The sequence below is a fragment of the Bos indicus x Bos taurus genome, chromosome 20 (genome assembly GCF_003369695.1).
Source record: "Bos indicus x Bos taurus breed Angus x Brahman F1 hybrid chromosome 20, Bos_hybrid_MaternalHap_v2.0, whole genome shotgun sequence".
Classification (NCBI taxonomy): domain Eukaryota; kingdom Metazoa; phylum Chordata; class Mammalia; order Artiodactyla; family Bovidae; genus Bos; species Bos indicus x Bos taurus.
Window position 1 is genome coordinate 47,601,697 of NC_040095.1, and position 24,401 is coordinate 47,626,097.

Sequence of the window (24,401 nt, forward strand, 5' to 3'; positions counted from 1 at the left end):
CCTAAATATCAAACCTGGATTTGAGCAAACTGAAAAAAAAAAAAATTTTTTTTTCCACTTGCTGTCCCTTTAAGGCTAAAAGCTGTAGCAGAGGGATGCTGTCTTCCTGTGAGGAGTCTAGAGAAAGACAGCAAAGAAACAAATCATCCACGTTTTGTGATAGAGTAAAACTCTAGGGAAACTTTATATCACCCAGATCAGCCTTTTAGGATTTGCAAGAAATAAGGTTTCTCAATAAAACCCTGAGGCATTACTTTCTGGTGAGTAGGTTTTCTTTCCAAGTGAAAGTAAAAAGATATACTTTCATCAACTGGACTACCAAGGAATGCACTGCATACATCAATTACAGTACAGAATTTATTTCCAGTGGGAATGGATGCTAGAACATAAAAAGGTTAGGGTTATCAAGGTGTTGAGGGATAGCGACACTGCGTATTGCTCAGAGATCCTAGATAAATCTCAACACTAGGCTTTTAGATCTTCTTACCAGTAAAATGAGAGTGTTACAGGGACTAGTACAGGGATAGTAAGGCCTTAGGATTTGTGATCTTCTATTAGAAACTTTATGCCTTGAAGGGCTTCTTTACAAAAAGTATTAATTCTTGAAGGAGATTTTGATGGCTCTATATGCATTTGGTCATGATAAAGGACAGAAATAGGAAGAACACGACAGAAGCAGAAGAGATGAAGGAAGAGGCAATAAGAATACATAGAAGAACAAAAAGGTCTAAATGACACAGATAACCTTATGGTGTGATCACTCACCTAGAGCCTGGCATCCTGGAGTGTGAAGTCTAGTGGGCCTTAAGAAACATTAGTACTATGAACAAAGCTACTGAAGGTGAGGAAATTTCAACTGAGCTATTTAAAATCCTAAAAGATGATGCTGTGAAAGTGCTTCACCAATGTCAGGAAAGTTGGAAAACTCAGCAGTGTCCACAGAACTGGAAAAGGTCAGTTTTCATTATAATCCCCCAAAAAAGGGCAATGCCAAAGAAAGTTCAAACTATTGTACAATTGCTCTCATTTCACATGCTAGCAAGGTTATGCTCAAAATCCTTTGAGCCAGGCTTCAGCAGTACATGAACTGAGAGCGTCCAGATATACAAGCTGGATTTTGAAGAGGCAGAGGACCCAGAAATCAAATTGCCAACATACACTAGATCTTGGAGAAAGCAAGGGAGTTTCAGAATTAAAAAAAAAAAAACAAAAAAAAACAAAACTACTTCTGCTTCATTGACTCACCTACAGCCTTTGACTGTGTGAATTACAACAAACTGGAAAACTCTGAAAGAGATAGGAGTACCAGACCACCTTACCTGTCTCCTGAGAAACTTGCATATGGGTCAAGAAGCAACAGTTAGAACCAGACATGGAACATGTGACTGGTTCAAAATTGGGAAAGGAGTATGAGAAGGCTGCATATTATCACCCTGCTTATTTAACTTATATACAGAGTGAAAGTGAAAGTCACTCAGTCCTGTCCAACTCTGCGGCCATTCACTTGAAGGCCTTTGCTGAAGCTGAACCTCTGATACTTTGGCCACCTGATGCAAGGAGCCAACTTATTGGAAAAGACCCTGATGCTGGGAAAGATTGATGGCAAAGGGAGAAGAGGGAGGCAGAGGATAAGGTGGTTAGATAGAATCACTGACTCAATGAACATGAATTTGAACAAACTTTGGGAGATAATGGAGGACAGAGGAGCCTGGCATGCTGCAGTCCATGGAGTCACAGAGTTGGACATAAATTAGCAAAAGAGTCATGCATGATTTAGCAACTGAACAACAGCAACATCAACCCTCAGAGACAAGACAGATAAAAGGTGTTAAAGTGTCATTTAATTCATCTGGTTATTTACTTTGATGGCGACTATCAAATTCTAAAATTATTTTCCCCTTTTGGGAGGCAGAAATCCAATCATGATACTCCTCTAAGAAGTTGTAAATGGGAATGGACAGAGGAACTAAAGAATGTATACTCCTAAGGGCCTAAACAAAAGGAATCACAGGTTCAGAGAAAGGAATCTTTTGAAGTTCATTCCACATCCTCACTATTTGAACTTAGTACTCTGAGGCAGAGAACTCCCAGTTGTTAAAGCTGGATTTAGAAAAGGCAGAGGAACCAGAGATCAAATTGCTGGCATCTGTTGGCTTATGGAAAAGCAAGAGAATTCTAGAAAAAAAAAAAATCTACTTCTGCTTCAACGACTATGCTAAATGTGGTTGTGTGGATCACAACAAACTGGAAAATTCTTGAAGAGATGGGAATACCAGACCACCTGACCTGCCTTCTGAGAAACTGGTATGCAGGTCAAGAGAGCAGTTAGAACTGGACATGGAACAATGGACTGGGAAAGGAGTATGCCAAGGCTTGTTTAACTTATGTGCAGAGTACATCATGCAAAATACCAGACTGGATGAATCACAAGCTGGAATCAAGATTGCCAAGAAAGATATCAGAAACTTCAGATATGCAGATGACACCACTCTTAGGGCAGAAAGAGAAGAGGAATGAAAGAGCATCTTGATGAAGGTAAGTGAAAGAGCTGGCTTAAAATTCAATATTCAAAAAATGAAAATCGGGCATCTAGTTCCATCACTTCATGGCAAATACATGGGGAAACAATGGAAACAGTGATAGACTTTATTTTCTTGGGCTCCAAAATCAGTGCAGATTGGGACTGCAGCTATGAAATTAAAAGACACTTGCTCCTTGGAAGAAAATTATGACCAACCTAGACAACATATAAAAAGCAGAGACTACTTTGCTGACCATCTCATCAAAGCTATGGTTTTTCCGGTAGTCATGTTATGTATGTGAGAGTTGGACTGTAAAGAAGGCTGAGCATTGAAGAATTGATGCTTTTGAACTGTGGCATTGGAGAAGACTCTTGAAAGTCTCTTGACAGCAAGGAGATAAAACCAGTCAATTGTAAAGGAAATCAACCCGGGATATTCACTGGAAGGACTGATGCTGAAACTAAAACTCCAATCTTTTGGCCACCAGATGTGAGGAGTCGACTCACTGGAAAAGACCCAGATGCTGGGAAAGATTGAGGGCAGGAGAAGAGGTCTACTGACTGAGATGGTTGGATGGCATCACCGACTCACTGGACATGAAATTGAATAAACTTCAGGAGATGGTGAAGGACAGGAAAGCCTGGCATGCAGCAGCCCATGGGGTCACAAAGAATCAGACATGACTGAGTGACTGAACAACAGCAACTGTGAGGCAGGGACTTTTTATAGCAGTGGGTTTGAGCACCAATACTGTGTCTATGGTGTCATTTAGGACTGGAAAAAAGTCATCCCTAATCTGGAAAATTGTTTCTCCAAGCTGATTAAGAGGAAGGATTGGGAAGTGCCCCTTAGTTCCTCAGATCCCCATTACTAAGAATTGGAATGTTGGAAAGGCTGGTTTGAATGCTAAAGATTCTAAAGCACTTAAATTTATAATAGTCTCTTTTCCAATGTCCTGGCTGCTTGCAATAATATCAGAAATTAGGAGAGTTTTGGTTTTAGGAGCCTTCATTTCTTACAGTTGGGATGATAGGGGATGAGGAATTTGGTCAGATATTAAAGGTGGTCAGATTTTGAGAGAGATAATTCTCTCTAAACTAATTTAGTGGAATTTTTGCCCCCGTTGGACTCTATGAGAACAGACACAGAAGCCCAAGGTTGGAACTTGTTGTGAAAAGTCTCAGAGGAGCCTGACGAAAAATTGGTCAAACAGAGGCAATCTCTCACCCTGACAATCATTCATGCCTAGGAGAAAAACGTCTCATTATAATAATGTTTAACATGGTTTCAGGAAATTTGTTTCCTCACAGTCTTAATGCTCCAGTCAATGAACAACCCCCTAAAGACTCATTAATACTGGCAGAAATGTCTACACATTTATCTGACATTTACTTTAGATCAAGAGCTCACTTGGATCTTTCTAAGTGGTGTACTAATAGGGACCATTGTCAGATTTCTTTAAGAAAGCAGGTTTAGACTCATTCACAATTTTTTTTCATTATTTTTGGAAGCAAACTAAATATAATACACTTGAATTTTCAATTCTATGGTGAAATCAATGGACTGAGTTGATTTTTTCATGAAGCAAAGCCTTCTTTTATTCTCCAGTGTGAACCTAATGAGAGAAATGCTTTCTCCGCAGTACAGTGAACTGAAGGTCATCATCAATTCTGTTTACTCCTGTTGCAAGTGACTTCATTGCTTGTAAATAATTCATGATACTATGTTATAAATAACATTTTATGTAGAAGAAAACCATGCCTGGGTTTACTAAGTGTTTCTTTAATCTGCAGAAATATATCAACTCAAATAGCTTCCACCTCTGTATACACCCTTAGCATAGTCACCTAAAAATTGCTTTCTGAAACTTTACTATTGAAATGAGGTGTCTGATTGTTGATATACAGAAAACTTGTAGCAAAAGGTAAACTGGCATCCACCAGATTGTTATTTTTAAGAGTTCCCTAAGAAAGCAATGTAATGCATCAAATGTTTGTCTGAATTACTTGAATACTCAAGGGATTATTAAATGATGTGTTATAGGCTAAATTTCATAAAGTAAAAATTAATGCAGAAGCAAAGCAACCCCCACCCCTAAATCTTGGTATTTTTTTCTTTTTCAAAACAGTAAATAAAAAGATTTTGGGAGAAAAAAAAGTTTGCCTTTTTCCTTCTATTAAAGTTTTCAAGATCTTTCTTAAGTTTGCAGAGTATAATTGTTCACCATTGATATAATATATGCCTTTATTAGACAAATAGGATTTTCCTGGTAGCTCAGATGGTAAAGAATCAGCCAGCAATGCGGGAGATGCAGAATCAATCCCTGCATCAGGAAGATCCCGTGGAGGAGGCAATGGCAACCCACTCCAGTATTCTTGCCTGGAGAATTCCATGGACAGAGGAGCCTGTCCATAGGGTACAGAACATGGGGTTCAAAGAGTTAGACATGACTGAGCAACTAACACACACAGTAAACAAATATAACTACCTAATTTATAAATAATGACATACAATAACAAATATTTTGAAAATTAGTTGGAAAAATTCTTCTAAAATATTGTACAAAATTTTACTTTACAGCATTCACTTCACTATTTCTTTCATTAAACCTTACTTAAAAGTGAGTAAAGTTCATGATGATTCAGTTATCTAGTAAAATAAAAATATATTTAAACAAATAATTGCATTTAACTGTACATGAATACATCATGTGCTTAAATGCATTGATAGTTTACAGCTCAGATGTGCAAATATATTCATATCTCACAATTTGATAAAATATTTGACATTTCAAATATATGCCTGTCAAGAAACCAAGATACATTATTTTTTACACATTTCTGTATGGTCAGGGGTTTTTAAGAAAAGAAAATAGGCAACCAGAATTAAGTAATATTGAATGGCAAACAGTGCTTGAAAGTCAGAGGTTGTATATTTTCCCAGAATCATTTAATTACATTCCAGGGACAATAGAGCCAGAATTATTTGTTCTCTTTCAAAGAGTAATGTAACCTTTCTTTTTTCCCCTATAGTCAAATGTTCCCACCAAAGACCTGTGAAGTCATTCTACTTCTTTTCCAATAGCTACTATACAAGAGGCTCCAATATTCATAATTTCAGGTTTCTTCAGTGGTACAGAATTTTCTTTCCATGTACATTTTAGTGTTGTTGCCCTTGCCCCAACTTTCCAATATGGAATATTGATCAATTTACTTATTGTATTTCATTCACTAGAGTTTTGTAGTGTTGTTCATATTTTGTAATCTTTAAATTTTGGGAGTGCTAATGTAAATAATATTTTGTTTTAATTCAAAATATACCTTATTCATGATGGTATAGAGGAAAGGGATTAACTGAATTTTATATAATAACCATATATCTTACAATCTTATTAGATTGGTTTATTAGTTCAAAGAAGTAAATAAATGGAGAGATATTCCAGGTACAAGGATAATGAGACTTAAAATTATCAGGATATCACTTCTTTCCAACTTGATCTATAGATTTAGCAACCCCAACCAAAATCGTAAGTTATTTTGTGGTTAGTGATAACTGATTCTAAAGTTTATAGGGAGAGGCAAAGGACCCAAAATAATTAACATAATGTTGAAAAAGGAGAACAAGTTGGAGGACTAACACTGCCCAACTTCTAGACTTATTGTAATGCTATAGTGATTAAGACTCAGTGGTGACATTATTTACAATTGCCAAGATATGAAAGCACCCTAAGTGTCCAAGTATCAAGCAAAAGATAATTCGATAAAGAAGATACACACACACACACAAACACTTATACAATGGAATACTACTCAGCCATAAAGAAGAAAACTTGCCATTTGTGTCAACACAGATGGACTTGGGGGGTATTATGAAATATGCCAGAGGAAGAGAAATCATGCATGATATTATTTACATATGGAATCCCAAAACAGCAACAAACTAGTTACTGGAAACAAAAAATAAGCAGATTTATAGATACAGGTGCAACATAGGGCTGAGAGATTAAGAGGTACAAACTATTATGAATAAAATAAGCTAGAAGGATATAGCCAGCAGCTTGTTGTTTAGTCGCTAAGTCCTGTCCTGTGCTTTTACGACCCCATAGACTTTAGCCCACAGGTTCCTCTGTCCATGAGATTTCCTAGGCAAGAATACCCGAGTGGGTTACCTTTTCCTTTTCCAGGTGATCTTCTTAACCCAGGGATCAAACCTATGTTTCCTGCATTGGCAGGCTGATTCTTTACCACTGAGCCATCAGGGAAGCCCAACCAATATTTTATAAGAACCAGAAATGGAGTTGTTGCTACTATTCAGTTGCCAAGTTGTATCCGACTATCTTAGACCTAAAGAACTGTGGCACACAAGCCTTCCCTATTCTTCACTATCTCCCAGAGTTTGCTCAAACTCATATCCATTGAGTTGGTGATGCCATGCAGGCATCTCATCCTCTGTCACCCCCTTCTCCTCTTATCCTCCATCTTTCCCAGCACCAAGATCTTTTTCAATGAGTTGGCTCTTTGCATCAGGTGGTCAAGGTACTGGAGCTTCAGTTTCAGCACCACTCCTTCCAATGAGTATTCAGGGTTGATTTCCTTTATAATTCATTGGTTTTTTTCCTCTCTGCAGTCCAAGGACTCTGAAAAGCTTTGTCCAGCACCACAGTTTGAAAGCATCAATTCTTCAGTGCTATAATTTCTTTATGGTCCAACTCTTACATCCATACATGACTACTGGAAAAACCAGGGCTTTGACTATATGGGCTTTTGTAGGCAAAGTGTTGTCTCTGCTTTTTTAATATGCTGTCTAGGTTTGTCATAGCTTTCCTTCCAAGGAGAAAGTATCTTTTAATTTCATGGCTGCAGTCACTATCTGCAGTGATTTTGGAGCCCAAGAAAATTAATTCTGTCACTGTTTCCACTTTTTCCCCATCTATTAGCCATGAAGTAATGGGACCAATGGCACCCCACTCCAGTACTCTTGCCTAGAAAATCCCATGGACGGAGGAGCCTGGTAGGCTGCAGTCCATGGGGTCGCTAAGAGTCAGGCACGACTGAGCGACTTCACTTTCACTTTTCACTTTCATGCACTGGAGAAGGAAATGGCAACCCACTCCAGTATTCTTGCCTGGAGAATCCCAGGGACAGAGGAGCCAGGTGGGCTGCTGTCTCTGGGGTCGCACAGGGTCAGACACGACTGAAGCAACTTAACAGCAGCAATGGGACCAAATGCCATGACCTTCCTTTTTTGAGTGTTGCATTTTAAGCCAGCTTTTTCACTTTTCTCTTTCACCTTCAAGAGTCTCTTTAGCTCCTCTTTGCTTTCTGCCATTAGATTGGTATCATCTGCATATCGGACATTGCTGATATTTCTCCCAGCAATCTTGATTCCATCTTGTGAGTCATTCAGCCTGACATTTTGCATGATGTACTCTGCATATAAGTTAAATAACCAGCCTTGACATATTCTTTCTCAACATTGAACCAGTCCATTGTTCCATGTCCGGCTCTAATGGACTACAGCCAAGTTGGAGTGGGTAGCCGTTCCCTTCTCCAGGGGATCTTCTTGACCCAGGGGTCAAACCCGGGTCTCCTGCACTGCAGGCAGACTATTAACTGTTTGAACCACCGGGGATGAAACTGAGCATGCTGTTATTGGCAATACTGAATGCTTTCCAGTAATTAGACATTAATAGCAAAAGAGCCCACAACAAATGAAATAAGCTTTTAAAATATTACTGCATTTGTATGCTTCTCAATCATTTAATTTATATTTGATGATTTTGGTGTTGTTGTAGTTCAGTTCCTAAGTTGTGTCTGACTCTTTGTTTCCCCATGAACTGTTGCACACCAGGCTCCTCTGCCCTCCGCTATCACCCAGAAGCTTTTGGTGATTTGGTTACATTACACAAAAATTAACAACTTCTTGAACTTTTCCAGGTTGCTGTGTGTATGTGCGAATGTAAATTTTCTGAAAATTTGAACAAAACTCCCAGCTCAGAAATAAACAGAATAACACCATTGAAACTCTATCTATAATTGATGTGATCAATAGCCTCTTAAAGTTCCCTGCCCCCTGCCCCCCGCCCCGGGGAAAGAAGAAATGCCTTCGTGGTCTTCTGTGTGGGTGCCCTGAGTCTGTGGAGCCTTGGCCCCACAGACCAAGGCTTAAACCGCAGGCACTCGGAGGTCGGCGGCCTCGGTTCCTCCCGGGGCTGCCCTCTGCCGTCCGCGTGAGGGTGCTGTCTTCCCTCTGCATCTGTATCTGTCTCCGGTTCTTTTGCCATCAGGACCTTCCCTGACAACCTCTTCTTATCTTGATTCCCTCAGTGAAGACCCGACTCCCAGTCAGGTCTTGCCCAGAGGTGCGGGGGCTCAGGACCCCCACATCTGAGTTCCTGCCGAGCCCATGACAGCGTCCATTGATGTGAACAGTTACTATTGATGTGATCTTAGGGAATTGGCCTCTTTGACTTCTGTGGATATGAAATGAGAATAGGCTTACAGTATGAACAGTCATATGCAAATACTTAGTAACCTGCCTTCCTAAAATTAAACATTAAGTAGTATCATAATTATCACATAAATACATGCAACATTTAAAGAGAGAATTTTGATATGCACACACACTATATATATACTACATACATGTTATCATAGGCAAATATATCATTCACATCAGGTAGATGTTATGCATAATGGTATTTTATTTTTTATAATTATTAATCAATATTTTCTAGATTTGAAGAGTTGTAGTTTAGCTTTTATTACATACTGTCAGATATTTAAAATTATTATCAATGTTTTTGGACATGTTATAGAATTGGCTTTGTATAGTCTGACAACCTTTATTAAAACTTGAAACAGTACATATTTGATTTTCTGCAAAATTATAGTAACATATTTTTAAGATGTAACCATAGGTAAAATATGATTATATCTGGAAATTGTATCATAGTCCTCAATTAACTATTGGCTTCTTCTTCAAGAAAATAACAGACTCGAACTTCTTTGCCTGTTTGGAGTATGTGTATTAAATATTTATCATTTAATATGTTTCAGGTGGAATTATATTTTCATATATTATTCATTCTGTCTTTCATTTCTCTGTAATTACTGAATTTTTGAATAGTCCTATTTTTAATCTGAGTGGAATAAAATATTTAATCACTAAGGTATTTTATTCTGCAACAGGTATCTATAAGAACTTATAATTTACCTTTTATCATTGACTTAAACCACATTATTTTCAGAAAAGTTTTCCTTTAAATGTATCATTATGTCTTTTATCTGATACTTACAATCATTTTTTTCTATTTTCAAGCATTATCCATTTTCCCTCAAATGTGTGTACTATTATAATGTATTATATTTATCATAATGTAATTGTAAACATTTGAAAAATTGTATTTCTCTTTCTATGCTTATTTACATATTTAAAATAAAATTTAAAATATCTTTTAAGATTTTTTTCGTACTATTTTGAAGACATGGGCAGAATAAATCTAAATTTTCATGATAACATGATAAAATGATAAATCAATACACTTTTAGGGCTTTCTTGGTGACACAGATGGTAAAGAATCCACCTTCCATGCAGGGACCCTGGTTCCCTGGAGAAGGGAATAACAACCCACTCCAGTATTCTTGCCTGGAGAATTCCATGGACAGAGAAGCCTGGTGGGCTGCAGTTCATTGGGGTCGCAGAGTTGGATACGACTAAGTGACTAACACAATAATTTTTTATATGCTTTCAAAAGGATCCTGCAAGCTTAGTCTGCTCTATATAATTTGGATGAATGTTTGTTCTCTGCATAATTTCTGTAAAAACAGATTAATCCTCTTACTTAAAAATTCTATGATAAAAAAAAAAACCCTACAAAATGTTTTCAAACACTAGTCCCCATATTGAGTTACTTTTTATACATTTGATCATTTTATTGTCCTTGTTGATCTGAAAGGTGATATAGTCAAATTGTTGCAAGTAATTCACTTATTATATATAACAGTTGATGCCTTCAAACTGTGGTGCTGAAGACTCCTATAAGTCTCTTGGACAGCAAGGATATCAAACCAGTCAATCTTAAGAGAGAACAACCCTAAATACTGGTTGGAAGGACTGATGCTGAGGCTGAAGCTCCAGTAATTTGGTCATCTGATGAGAATAGCCGACTCATTGGAAAAGTCCCTGATGCTGGGAAAGATTGAGGGTAGGAGGAGAAGACGGTGTCAGAGGATGAGATGGCTGGATGGCATCACCAATGAAATGGAAGTGAACTTGGGCAAACTTCAGGAGATGGTGAGGGACTGGGAGGTCTGGCATGCTGCAGTTCATGGGTGTCACAAAGAGTCGGATACAACTGGGTGACTGAACAACAACAGTGTAACAGATACACAGTCTAAAGTTGTTAAATACACACAAGTTAAAAATATTCATTTTAAATTACGATTACTTTGATTTGTTTATATTTTTAATTGATATGTTAAACAGAACCATTACTTTGCCATTAGTACCAGTGTTTCTGATTCCAAATGTCTATAACCTACTATCTTTAGGATTTTTTGTTACAAAGCAGAATATATAGTACTCATTGAAAGACCACACCTGGTAATGAACAGAAATGCTTAGAAGCATAGACCAATGGCAGGGCTGTTCCCTCAAAAGCAATGAGAAATAGTAGATTAGATAAAAGGCATACACAAAGCTTCATTTTTCCCCCTTGTTTAATTTTAGTGCATTTATGCTGATCCTCAAATAATTTTTCAGATCACATTACAGAGTATTAGTGAAGGTTCATAGAAAAATAGTGTAATTGGGAAAACATTTGAGTGAACTTCTGACATTTAAAAATATTCTAATTTACTACAGAATGTCAAAAATCCTTGGATTTAGTCATATTTTGCCCTAATTATCTCTTAGAAGAGAAGTTCAGTTGTGAGTTTTTCCTCTGACATATTCTATTCTGTTTCTTAATTGTAGACTGGCCCACACTAGGATAAAAGCGCTTAACAAAGCTAATATATGTCATAGGAACTAGAGAATGGAGTTAGTTTGCTTGTAGAATTGTGGGATATAGGAACAGAATCAAAGAAAAGAAGATTTTCCTAAGCTAAGCATGGGCAGCACAAGATACTCACTGATGTTTTATTCAGACAAAATTGCTTTTTAGTTTCTCAAGAATGCAGGTTCACAGCTGCTTACATCTCCCTGTGGTGAAAATCCATGGAGGTTACATTATCTGTCCGTTGCAAAATCAAACTCTTCTGTCCCTTTTCTTTTAAAATAACAAAATGGAGAATTTTTGGTGAGGAGATGATCCAGAAATTAAAAAAAAAAAAACCTGTAATCTGCCTTCTTGCTTTTATTTCATAATTGGTTGCAAAAAGTCACATCAAAATAAAAATTCTTAAAACACTGGCAGCTTCCCCAATGAGAAAAATCACACTGCTTAATTAACTATGCATAAGAAATCATATGGAATCCATACACTGATGAATTATAATGGTAGGCAAAGGCTGTCAAATTCTGAGTGTATAAATTTTAAAAGTCACCACATACTTTGGTTGAAAAATCTTTGACAAATTTAATGAGCTGATTTTATACATGCTTATTTAAGTTAGCATTTATATTATCTATATACAATTGTAAATTCTACTCAGCTAACATTTATGAGGATAAATGATAATATTATTCTTATACTACAACTTAAAATCTGATGTACTGTAGCAATTTTATAGTCTTCTATGTTAATTTTTATATATTATTTTTAATTTCCTTTATGAAACTTTAAATTCAGATTTACTGTTTATATTTTAAATTATGATTATTTCAGAAAAGTATTACAATGATTACAAGAACTTTTTAAATTTAAAAGATTGCTTAAAAAGATATTGCCAACTTACAGGTCATTTTCTTTATTCCAAACTTTGTATCAAATACATATAGGCTAAACTAAAAAACTGATAGGGTAGAAAATCATGCCGCACAAAATTTCTGAAGAGATTATATTTTTCATATTATGGTTGCATTACTGAAAAACTAGCTTTATTACTGATTTAGCTCTATATGCTAACTAGAGCAAATATATATATTTTAGCACAAATATATTTTGGTTGAAATGTGAGTCAATTTACTTACTCAGGTGCAGTTGGATATTGTGGGAAACACTATGAGAAAGTATTTGCAAATTAAGAAAATATCTTTGGTCGCAGGTACTGTTATTTGTTACATTTTAATAATTTTAAAAAATTTATTCAAAACTGTGTTCTAATATAATTTAAATAAGTATTAGAGATATTTTATGATGGTTTAAATTTAGTTTTACCTTTGTATCTACATTTTTTTAATTACTTATAATTTTTTTTAATTCTATAAATAAATTTCAGGTGGGTCATTATCAGTTCTATTTCACAAATTAAAAAACGCATTCTTCAGCTGAAAAGAGGCATTATATTTCCACTTGGTTCTGTTTTCCATTTGTCTATTTTTACAGTCAATAATGTGGTCGAATTTTTGTTATCATGGATGCTGTTTCATTTGTTCCACAGGAACTATACTCTTTGTACCACATGCATACTTTTTTATACTAGACATAATTGTAACTTGATAACATTTTATCCACTACAAAGTATAACATATATTTTTAAATATGCTCCTGTTCATACCAGAAGGTAATCTTGTGAGATGAAGATAGCTAATATTGATATCACTATTGTACAGGTAAGGAAATTGTTTCAGAAATGCAAAATTGTTTCAATTATTCATGTGCTGAGAAAAGTAGTGATAAATCCAAGTTTTATGTTCAAGGCTCTCTTTCTCAAATACAGAACACATACAAAGCAGAAAGGACTCAGAGCTTTTATTTAATGGTATATTTTTATAACTAGCAATTTTTATGTCCCTAAATTTCCCAATAAATGGTCATGATTTCACATCATTGAACATAAAATGAGGGGGCAGTGTAGGGGAAGGAAAGACAAAAATAACAAGAAATAATCTAATTTAATGCCAGATTCTCATCCTTCAAAAGTCACTAAACATATGAGAAGACAGTGTTACACTCTTTCAAAATAAATACACTGCTTTTCTTTTTCACTTTATTTTTATTATTTACTTTCATGATTCACTTTGTCTTCTGAATTACTTCTAAAATATACACAAAGGAGAGTTTTAATAATTATCAATTCATGAAGAGAGTTGATATCAGTACCTTTTTCCATATAATCATCCAATATTATAGAAGAGTTAGGCACATATAATTTTGTTTTTCAGTTGCTCAGTCATGTCTGACTCTTTGCGACCCCATAGACTGCAGCATGCAAGGCTTCCCTGTCCACCATCTCCCAAAGTTTATTCAAACTCATGTCCATTGAGTCGGTGATGCCATCCAACCATCTTATCCTCTATCGTCCTCTTCTCCTCCTGCCTTCAATCTTTCCCAGCATCAGGGTGTTTTCTAGAGACGACTCTTTGCATCAGGTGGCCAAAGTATTGGAGTATCAGCTTCAGCATCAGCCCTTCCAATGAATATTCAGGACTGATTTCCTTTAGGATTTACTGGTTTGATCTCCTTGCTGTCCAAAGGACTCTCCAGAGTCTTCTCCAACACCACAGTTCAAAAACAATTCTTCAGCACTCAGCCTTCTTTATGGTCCAATTATTACATCCATACCTGACTTCTGAAAAAACCATACATTTGGCTGTGGATCTGTGTTTGCAAAGTATTGTCTCTGCTTTCTCACACACTATCTAGGCTGGTCATAGCTTTTCTTCCAAGGAGCAAACATCTTTTAATTTCATAGCTGCAGTCACCATCTGCAGTCATTTTGGAGCCCCAGAAAATAAAGTCTGTCACTGTTTCCATTGTTTTCATGACTATTTGCCATGAAGTGATGGGACTGGATGTCATGATCTTATTTTTACCATGAATCATAAAAAAGGATAGGGGCTAATATTTTTATCATATTTTAAAAAATTATTTAATATAATCAAAAATTCAGTAAGTATGCTAATTTCAAATTTGCATCACAGAAATATGAATTTCAATGTTTTTAAATCATCATCCAAAAACAACCTTTTCACTTTCTTTGCTTGAAAGGTGTCTGTAGTTTTAGTGTATATGTCCTTTTTTTTTGGTTTCTTTCTCTCTCTCTCCCTCTTTTAACTTCCCTATATGTATTTTGCTAGAGAAAACTTTGGAGATTTACAGCACTGTTGAGTGAATCCTCCTGGCATAGCTGTAGTTATAAATTAAAGATCATATCAAAACTCTTGAACAAATTCAAGTTGTATTTCTTTTTTGAGGGAAGTGTCAGGAAAGCACCATATATAACTTCTATTATAATATGTAGTATCATGTCTTCTTGTGTTTAGAGCATTTGAATATAATAGTTGATAGGTTTCATTTGCTTTCTGCGTATGTGTGTATTGAGAGCTATTATCAGTCATAAGGATGCTATTGTGTTCTATATTCTTTGTGTATGTAGAATAACTGTAATTTCATGTTTTTTTTTCACTCATGTATAACTTGACATTATGTCTCTTAAAATTTATCAAGGAGGGAGAAGTCAACATAGCTTTTCTAGCATCTCATTGGTAAAATCTCCTTTTTTTCCCTTAATTTAAGAATTGTTATAAATATTATCTCTTTCTTCCTACAGTCTGCTTTCTCTGCACCTATCCTCCCATATTTTTATCCTGACACTTTGTTTTTACCTTGCTTCTCACAAAGCAAGTGGAAAAGAGTGAAATATATGTTTATAGAGGTTAAATTAATGTTTAAATAATGTTAATGTATAAATGAGTAAAAAAACTAAATTACAGTTATTCTACATACAAAAGGAATATAGAACACAATAATATGCTTATTACTAATAATAGCCCTAGAAAATATGAAAAAGGAAATTAAGAAATGGAGGCTAGAGGAAGAAGTCAAATCCACACTTCTAGTTGGAGTAATCAAGAATGAGATAACAGGGGATATCATGATAACAAGTGTTTAATAAATTTGTCCAGAATTAAGCAGTGAGATGCCTTTTAAACAACATAAGTATACTAAATTCCAAACAAATAACAGGTAGAAGAAAGGAAGGGAAGGAGGAAGGGAGAGGAAGATGGTAAATAAAGAAAAAAATTGAGAAAAAATTTGGGAGTGCAAACTTCACATCTTTTCAAAGTATAGGAAAGTAGAGTTGATCAGAGGAAGAAGTCAATATCCTATACCCAGAAGGTAAGGGCTTCCCTGGTGACTCAGTGGCAAAGAATCTGCCTGCCAATGCAGGAGACTCAGGTTCAATCCCTCAGTTGGGAAGATCCCCTGGAAAAGGAAACCCACTCCAGTATTCTTACCTGGGAAATCCTATGGGCTCCAGAGGAGCCTGGCGGGCTACAGTCCATGGGGTCCCAAAAGAGTAGGACACGACTTAGCAACTAAACAACAAGCCAGCAGATAGTTTGGAGACTGTCAGACTGCTACTGTATAAGGAGAAATGAACAAGCACTGGTTATGAGCTGTTACGGGAAGAGAATGACTTTGGACAAGGTTGCTCTTTGAAATGGAGCCAGAATCTGAGTAAGCTGACAGACAGTTGAAGGCAGCCTGCTGATTGCACCCCCCACACTGATACAGACAGCTCATTCCTTCGTTAAAGGAAATGTGGAAAGTTCATATCCTGATCTACTGTACTGCTTCGTTAGACTTGCCATCTGGAGATCAAGTATTCAGTGGTATCAATGCTCTTATTGCACTATTGAAATGCCTGTAATTTAATAATTTCTGCTTTTCAAATGAATTCAGATACAGCATAAACCAAGACACAAACTGAGAAAAGAGCAATATCTATTTTTAATAGACTGTACTAAAGGATTTTTATAAATCAAAAAGAAAAAGATTAATAGTCTTGGAGGGGGAAGAAAAGTAACAAAAGACATGGTTTCCAAAAAACATATATAAAGGTCTAAATCCTGTTGAAATGTGACCAGCTACACTTAAAATAAGAGAAATACATAGTTTCCTTAAATGGAAAGCCAGTCATTGGCAATCAGTTTTGTCAAGTACAAAATGTCTACAGTATTCAGTGTGGACAAGTATGTGAACAGTTCTCATGCACATTACTGAATTATATGGAAGATTGGATAAAACATTCTTCCAAGACATTCAGGAATATCTTTCAAAATGAAAAATGCACTATATGTTTTCCCTAGCTTTTCTACTTTTATGTATTTATGTTAGAAATATACTTGATTTGGGAGAAAAATATCAGTAAGGGACAACTGAAAACCAGTGTCTACCAATATGGGCTTTGTTTATGGCACTTTCAAGTAGTTAAATAAGGCACAGATATTATGATCCCAAGGATCCTAATCATCCCGCCAGGCTCCTTTGTCCAAGGGATTTCCCAGCAAAGAATACTGGAATGGGTTGCCATTTCCTCCTCCAGGGGACTTTCCTTACCCCAGCAGATTGAACCCGCATCTTCTGGTTGTCAGGTGGATTCTTTACAACTGAGCCACCTGGGAATCCCCTTTATACTTTAACATATTTTGCCAAATTCTCAACCTCCCCGTGGTAGTCAGTTTCAGACATAACTCACAATGTTCCCCAGCTCCTGGTATTCATGCTCTGATGACTCTGCTTCCGATGTGTGACTGGGCCTACTGACTTGCTTATGACAAAAAAAATATTTGGCAAAGGTGATTTGTCAAATATTTGGCAAAGATTACTTCCAAGATTAGTTTTTAAAAGTGTGTGTATTTCATTTTGTTTGGATTTTCTCTATCTCTTTCTCTGTTCCACATGGGAAGAAACTTGGAAACTTTCAGGTGACAAGCCCAGAAGAAGCTGAATTCTGTCAATGGCCTTTTGAGTGGTTAGTGAGGGTATATTGGAGGTGTCCTTTCCTCCTTCCGAGCAAGGAAATCAAGCCAGTCAATCCTAAAGGAAATCAACTCTGAATATTCATTGAAAGGAATGATGCTGAAGCTGAAGTCCCAATACTTTGGCTACCTGATGTGAAGATCCAACTCATTGAAAAAGACCCTGTTGCTGGGAAAGATTGAAGGCAGGAGAAGGGGCTGACAGAGTCGAGATGGTTGGATGGCGTCACCAAATCAATGGACATGAGTTTGAGCAAGCTGCGAGAGACAGAGAAAGACAAGGAAGTGTTGCAGTCCCTGAGGTCACAAAGAGCTGGACACGACTTAGCCACCAAACAATGAGCAACCTTCCCTAGTTGAGTTTTCATGTAAGATTAAATAATCTGGAAGGACAATTGAAAAGTTTTGAGAGATATTGTAATTGAGGACCTAACTAAGCTGTACCCAGATTTCTGAATCACTGATGCTGCAATGTAATAAACATGTATTGTTTCAGATCATTAAGTTTTGGTGAATGTGTTATGCAACAATAGAGAATAAGGACACATGTCAAAAGTCAATATTTGGCCAAAGACAAATATCACTGTGATAAAATATACTCCTGGACAATATGAATAAATTGAAACATTTAACAAAATATTAAAAATAATATTTATATAGATTCTATAAATTATATAGAATCCTGTATAATGTTAACAGGATACATTACATAAGTGGTTTGCAAAGGGTGAATGGTAGATTTGTGACATTGGAATTGAGGAAAACTTAGAAATGCTCTATGTCAGACCTAATGAACTGGAAATTCTTATTGTAGAGACCAGTAATCTGTTTTACCAAGTGTTCTACATAATTCTGATGTAAAACTCACCAAAATTTAAGTGGATTAAAAGAGCAAAGGTTCAATTATTGAATGGTTAGAAAGGGGTGAGGGGCTAAGAAGGGGGCCTGTAACATGAGCTTGTTCTTAAAAACTAGTTTGATAACAGAGTCACCATTTTCTGATGGCCAGATATCAACATGCATTTTCAAGGCTTATTTAGGTTATAGGTTATCTCACTGCAAACCGTCCCCAAATTTAATGGCTTTAAAAATTCAAGGCTTTACTCTATCTCATAAGCTTTTCAGTTGACTAGGTAGTTTTTCCAATGGTCTTGCCTTGGTTCACTCATGCTCCTACATCTAGTTAGTAACTGCTGTTTTGCAAAGTCCAAGACGGCCTCAAACAACTAGAGGACTGAATCTAACTCTCTCTGCCCACGATCTCTCTACATCATATAGTCTGGTTTGACTCTCTTTAGATGGACTCTGGCTTAAAAGACAGCAATAAACACCCAGGGGCCTTCCAAACTAGGCCTGAAACTGTCACAGGGTCACTTTCATTACATTTTATTAGGATAGGAAACCACAAGGCCACCCAAATTCTAGAGAAAAAGAAAATATAGAGTTCATCTCCAGATGAGAGGAATAGCATGCACATACAAGGAGGAGAGAAATTGTTGGCTGGCCATCTTAAAAGAAAAGCTATCCCAGAATTTATTGTAACCAGAGAATAAAAGTCTCAAGTCATCATTTAAATATTACAGGCCAGAAATGATACACAACCCTTCACTAACATTCTTTTCTAGAATTATGCAAATGGTGCCACCTAATTTCAAATAACAGAGAGTGCATTTCTTTGTGTACTCTGCAGAATGATTAAATTGGTGAATGCTAACGTCTCCAACAAAGATTCACTTTCGTATGAATTTCAGTATTGGTGATGTTAATAATATAACCACAAAGTCATTTTGTTTTCCTTCCTTTGTTTCCTATGTTGTAAATAACCAGGACAATAACTATTCTTTACCTTTTAAATGTGAAGATTCAGTTGCAGGAAATGATTCCTGTGATTGCTGAGAAAAGGGTGGTACATTGCTTTTAAATGTATTTCCTAAAATTTTTCAGGGGCGTATTTAAAATTATTACTTTTCTTTTTCTAAAACTTTTTCTAATACTTGCATGTACTTTCTAATTTTTAAAATATCTTGAATAAAATACGTCCTAAAACACTGGTTCTTAAAGTGGAATTGCAGAAAATAAAATCATCTCTCACATTTGTCTGCATTTTACTTGGATTTTATGTTCACAAAAAATGATATCTCTGATGAATTTAAAAGGCAGGTAAATCATTCAGTTCAGTTCAGTTCACTCAGTCACGTCCGACTCTGCGACCCAATAGACTGCAGCATGCCAGGCCTCCTTGTCCATCACCAACTCCCAGAGTTTACTCAAACTCATGTCCATTGAGTGGGTGATGCCATCCAACCATCTCATCTTCTGTCATCCCCTTCTCCTCTCACCTTCAATCTATCACAGCATCAGGGTCTTTTCAAATGAGTCAGTTCTTCGCATCAGGTGGTCAAAGTATTGGAGTTTCAGCTTCAGCATCAATACTTCCAATGAATATTCAGGACTGATTTCCTTTAGGATTGACTGGTTGGATCTTCTTGCTGTCCAAGGGAGTCTCAAGAGTCTTCTCCAACACCACAGTTCAAAAGCATCAATTCTTTGGTGCTCAGCTTTCTTTACAGACCAACTCTAACAACCATACACGACTACTGGAAAAACGATAATTTGACTAGACGGACCTTTGTTGGCAAAGTAATGTCTCTCCTTTTTAATGTGCTGTCTAGGTTGGTCATAACTTTTCTCCCAAGTAGTAAATATCTTTTAATTTCATCATTAGGAAAGCTATTGTGCAATAGATTCTTACATTAGATACTTACATTCTCAAAGCATCATTTTGGTTACTTCTTGCTCAGATTTCAGCAAATAAAATACTTTCTTTGAAAACTATTATTAGAATATTCTTCCAAGTTATCACAGTTTAACAAAATTTATTTAATTATCAATAAATTCTTTAACATGTATTAGCTACTATATCATCCTGTTTGAAATTTTGAATAAAACTCTAACAAAAATCAGAAATTTTTATATATCTTGCATTTTATCTTTGAGACACAGTCTTTATCTTTGAAGACTAAAAAAAATGCCATTATATTTTTTCTGCTTCTACTGATTAATACTTAAATATTACACTGTATTTTAAATTTTGTCAGAAAGCCAAGTGAGGAAAAGCCACTGTAGAACTGTAACTCTTAAATCATTCATAAATTCACTGTGTTTGTCTAGTGTCAATGACAACTACATGTCACTTCCTACTTGATTTTTTCCCTCCATAAATAGCTCTTGAATTAAATTAAACAATTTTTATGTACAACCCAGAAACTCCTAAGCAAGTAATTAAACAGAAACCGATATGAATTTAACATTAATTGTTAGTTCAGTTCAGTGGCTCTGTCATGTCCAACTCTGTGATCCCATGGACTGCAGAATTCCATGCTTCCATGTCCATAATTAATTGTTAAAATAAGTGTAAAAAAATCTTGAAATCAAAAGTCTAGAAATAGATCCACATCAATATATTCACCTGATTTTTGACAAAGCAGCCAAGGCAATAAAATGGAGAAAAAAACAGCTTTCTCAACAAAAGTGCTGAAACACTGGAGATCCACATGTGGATAAATAAAGTATTTAAACAAAGATCATTCTCTCCACAGAAATAATAATAATAATAATTTAAAAAGCCTTATGCCAACACACCCTGTGGCTACCAGGACTGCTATATTCAGGGCCCCTGACCCCATGTCAGGACACTCTTGACCCCCACCTCCACCAGAGATCCTTGGACACCCATAGGCAAGTCTGGCTCAGTCTCTTGTGGGGTCACTGCTTCTTTCTCCTAGGTCCTGGTGTGCATAGTATTTTGTTTGTGCTCTCCGAGAGTTTGTTTCCCCAGTCTTGTGCAATATTTGTAATCAAATCTCACTAGGCATGCATTGGAGAAGGAAATGGCAACCCACTTGAATATTTTTGCCTGGAGAATACCAAGGACAGAGGAGCCTGGTAGGTTGTGATCTATGTGGTCACACAGAGTTGGGCATGACTGCAGTGACTTAGCAGCAGGAGCAGCAGCCTTTGAAATATAAGTCTCTGGGAGTTCTCAATTCCTTTGCCAGATCCCCAGGTTGGGGAATCTGTTGTGGGCCCCAAAACTTTTACAACAGTGTGGTAACTTCTTTTATATAATTGTTCTTCAGTTTTTGGGTCATCTGCTTGGTGACTCTATGGAGGGGTTAATGGTGACCTCCTTCAGGATGATTTATGCCACATGTAGCACTCCCAGGTCTGTTGCCACCAGAGCCCTTGTCCCCGAGGCAGGCCACTGCTGATCCATGCCTCCACAGGAGACACTCAAACACTCAGAGGTAGGTCTGCCTCAGTCTCTGCATGGTCTCTGGGAACTGGTATGCACAAGATTTGGTTTGAGCCCTCTGAGCATCTCTGGCAATTATGGGGTTTGATTCTAAATGCAATTTTGCCCCTCTTACCATCGAAGAAAAGTTATGACCAATGTAGATAGCATGTTGAAAAGCAGAGACATTACTTTGCCAACAAAGTTCTGAGAAGAAGGTCAGAGAAGACTCTGATGCTGGGAGGGATTGGGGGCAGGAGGAGAAGGGGATGACAGAGGGTGAGATGGATGGATGGCATCACTGACTCGATGGACGTGAGTCTGAGTGAACTCTGGGAGTTGGTGATGGACAGGGAGGCCTGGCGTGCTGCAATTCATGGGGTCACAAAGAGTCGGACACGACTGAGTGACTGAACTGACTGAGTGACCATCTTGTTGGGTCTTCTGCTTTGTTCTTGGATGTGAGTTATCTTTTTTCAGTGGGATCCAACTTTCTCTTATCAATGGTTGTTCAGCAGTAAGTTGCAACTTTGGAGTTCTCACAGGAGAAGATGAACACATGTCCTTCTACTCTGCCATCTTTTGTTGGGATCATTGGTTGTAACCAATATATCACTTTTGTTAGAGATATTGAAAATGGGGAGGTTATACATGTGTGGATGTGGAAGGTATGTGGAGATCTTTCTACATTAAGGTCAATTTATGCCTAACTGTAAAACAACTTTAAAAAATAAATTACATTAAAAATAAGAGTACTGGTTGTTTATGAATGTTCAACTGATGTACATATAGAAGTAATATTTTTGATAGTAGTTTTTGTGCATAGGAGAATATATTTAAAAATACATATTTCTGTAATGAGTATTCTGAAAGAAGTTTGTATCTAGAATTCATAGCTTGCACAATTTTCAAAAATCTTTATAGACATCAACTATTAAACTGATTTCAATCTATAGAAATCATTTCAAGAAACCTTTTCACCTAAATTTTAGTTTTCATTGACTAAAATTGGGAAAGATTGAAAGAAAAGGGAGAAGAAAGGGGCAGAGAATTAAATGGTTAGACAGCATCACTGACTCAGTAGGCATGAATTTGAGCAAACTCCTGGAGTAGTGGAGGACAGAGGAGCCTGGTGTGCTGCAGCTGCAAAGAATTTGACATGGCTCAGTCATTGAACAACAACAACTAGATTAATTAAATAACAATGAGACTAATGTTAAAGGCTATTACCTTTTTAAAGTCTTTAGAAGTCTATTATTTTCAAGTTTGACTAATAGCATTTATTTATAATATATATCCAATAAATAAAGCATAGAGGAGCATGCATACACATACACACATGAATACTAGGGTGTATATTGTGCAGAACATAATTTCCCCTGTCACTATATTTGTCAGTGTGGCAAAAACTAAATAGAGATGATACTCAGAATGAATGAAGTCATCTTACTATCTACATATTTACATACAACTAATGTAAAGCAGTTGTGCATGCTTTACCCCTATCTTTGTACAATCTTGGCTATTATTTCATATAATTAGGTAAACACACAAAGATAAATAAAAGCATAAACGTTTTCTGAACAAACTCAACAATGATAAAATAGAGGAAATAATTTATTTTGTCTGAAGATAAAGTTCAACTGTGTAAGTTAAAATTCTTTTTAAAATTTAAACAAGTTATTTGGAAACAATTAGTAAATTGCAATTATCCTCAAAAATATATGCAGCAATTATTTAAAAAGCACGCTAATGTATATATGTATGAAAATGTATTCTTTCCATTTTTGTGGAAATATGGGTTTCTGGGAATGTAAGAATTACTAGGAGTTTGTGTCACTTTTTTTTTCCTTCTGATAAAAGTATACTTTCTCTGAAAATATCTTGTCCAGTGCTCATTTTGCCTTCACTCCATATTATATCAAAATTCTTTTTTTTTCTTATTTGTGCTTCCCTCAAAAATAAATAAAGTTATATGCTTTTAGAAGAAGGGGGGCAGCTTAAGATAAACACATGTTGTAAAGCACATTGAGTTTACCCATTAGTTTACTTCTGGAAGAAGTACACTGAAAGAAGATTAAATAAAAGCCCTGAGGAACTGGAAATGGAAATCAAAAATAGAAACTGCAACTAGAAATGTAAAGTTTTAGAGAAGTTTAATCATAAAGAGGCACTGTAAAGATGTTTGTGCAGATTACAGTAAAAAACCACAAAAAAGAAACTTAAGGGCTTTTTTTTTTTTAACCTCTTATTCTAGACTCATTACTTGAAGTATGTAAACATATGCAATCAATTGACATACTAATAGAAGAGTCAGATATTTTTGGAAGCAATACTGGTAGATGTTGGAGAGTAAAAATTATCTAAGAAAATATTTTTTTAACACAGCAGCAAAACATGTTGATGGACAGATGGGTTAAAAATTTGGTTATGAACTAATTTTTGGTCTTAATATGTCTGCATGCATATTTAAAATTAATGAAAACTGTCCACAAGTGCCCTAAACATAACTATATGTAAAATGGAGGATTTGGATTTTCATATTTTTAAGTCCTTAATTTTGTAAAGAATAGATTAAATATTCTACAATTATACTTTCATAAATAAACCTACTTATTAACATGCTTTTCCATTTAACAGACAGCTAACATCCAAGCAAGTTACTATAGCATCACACAGAAATATGCTACTCAAACTACATGCAGGGAAAAAAA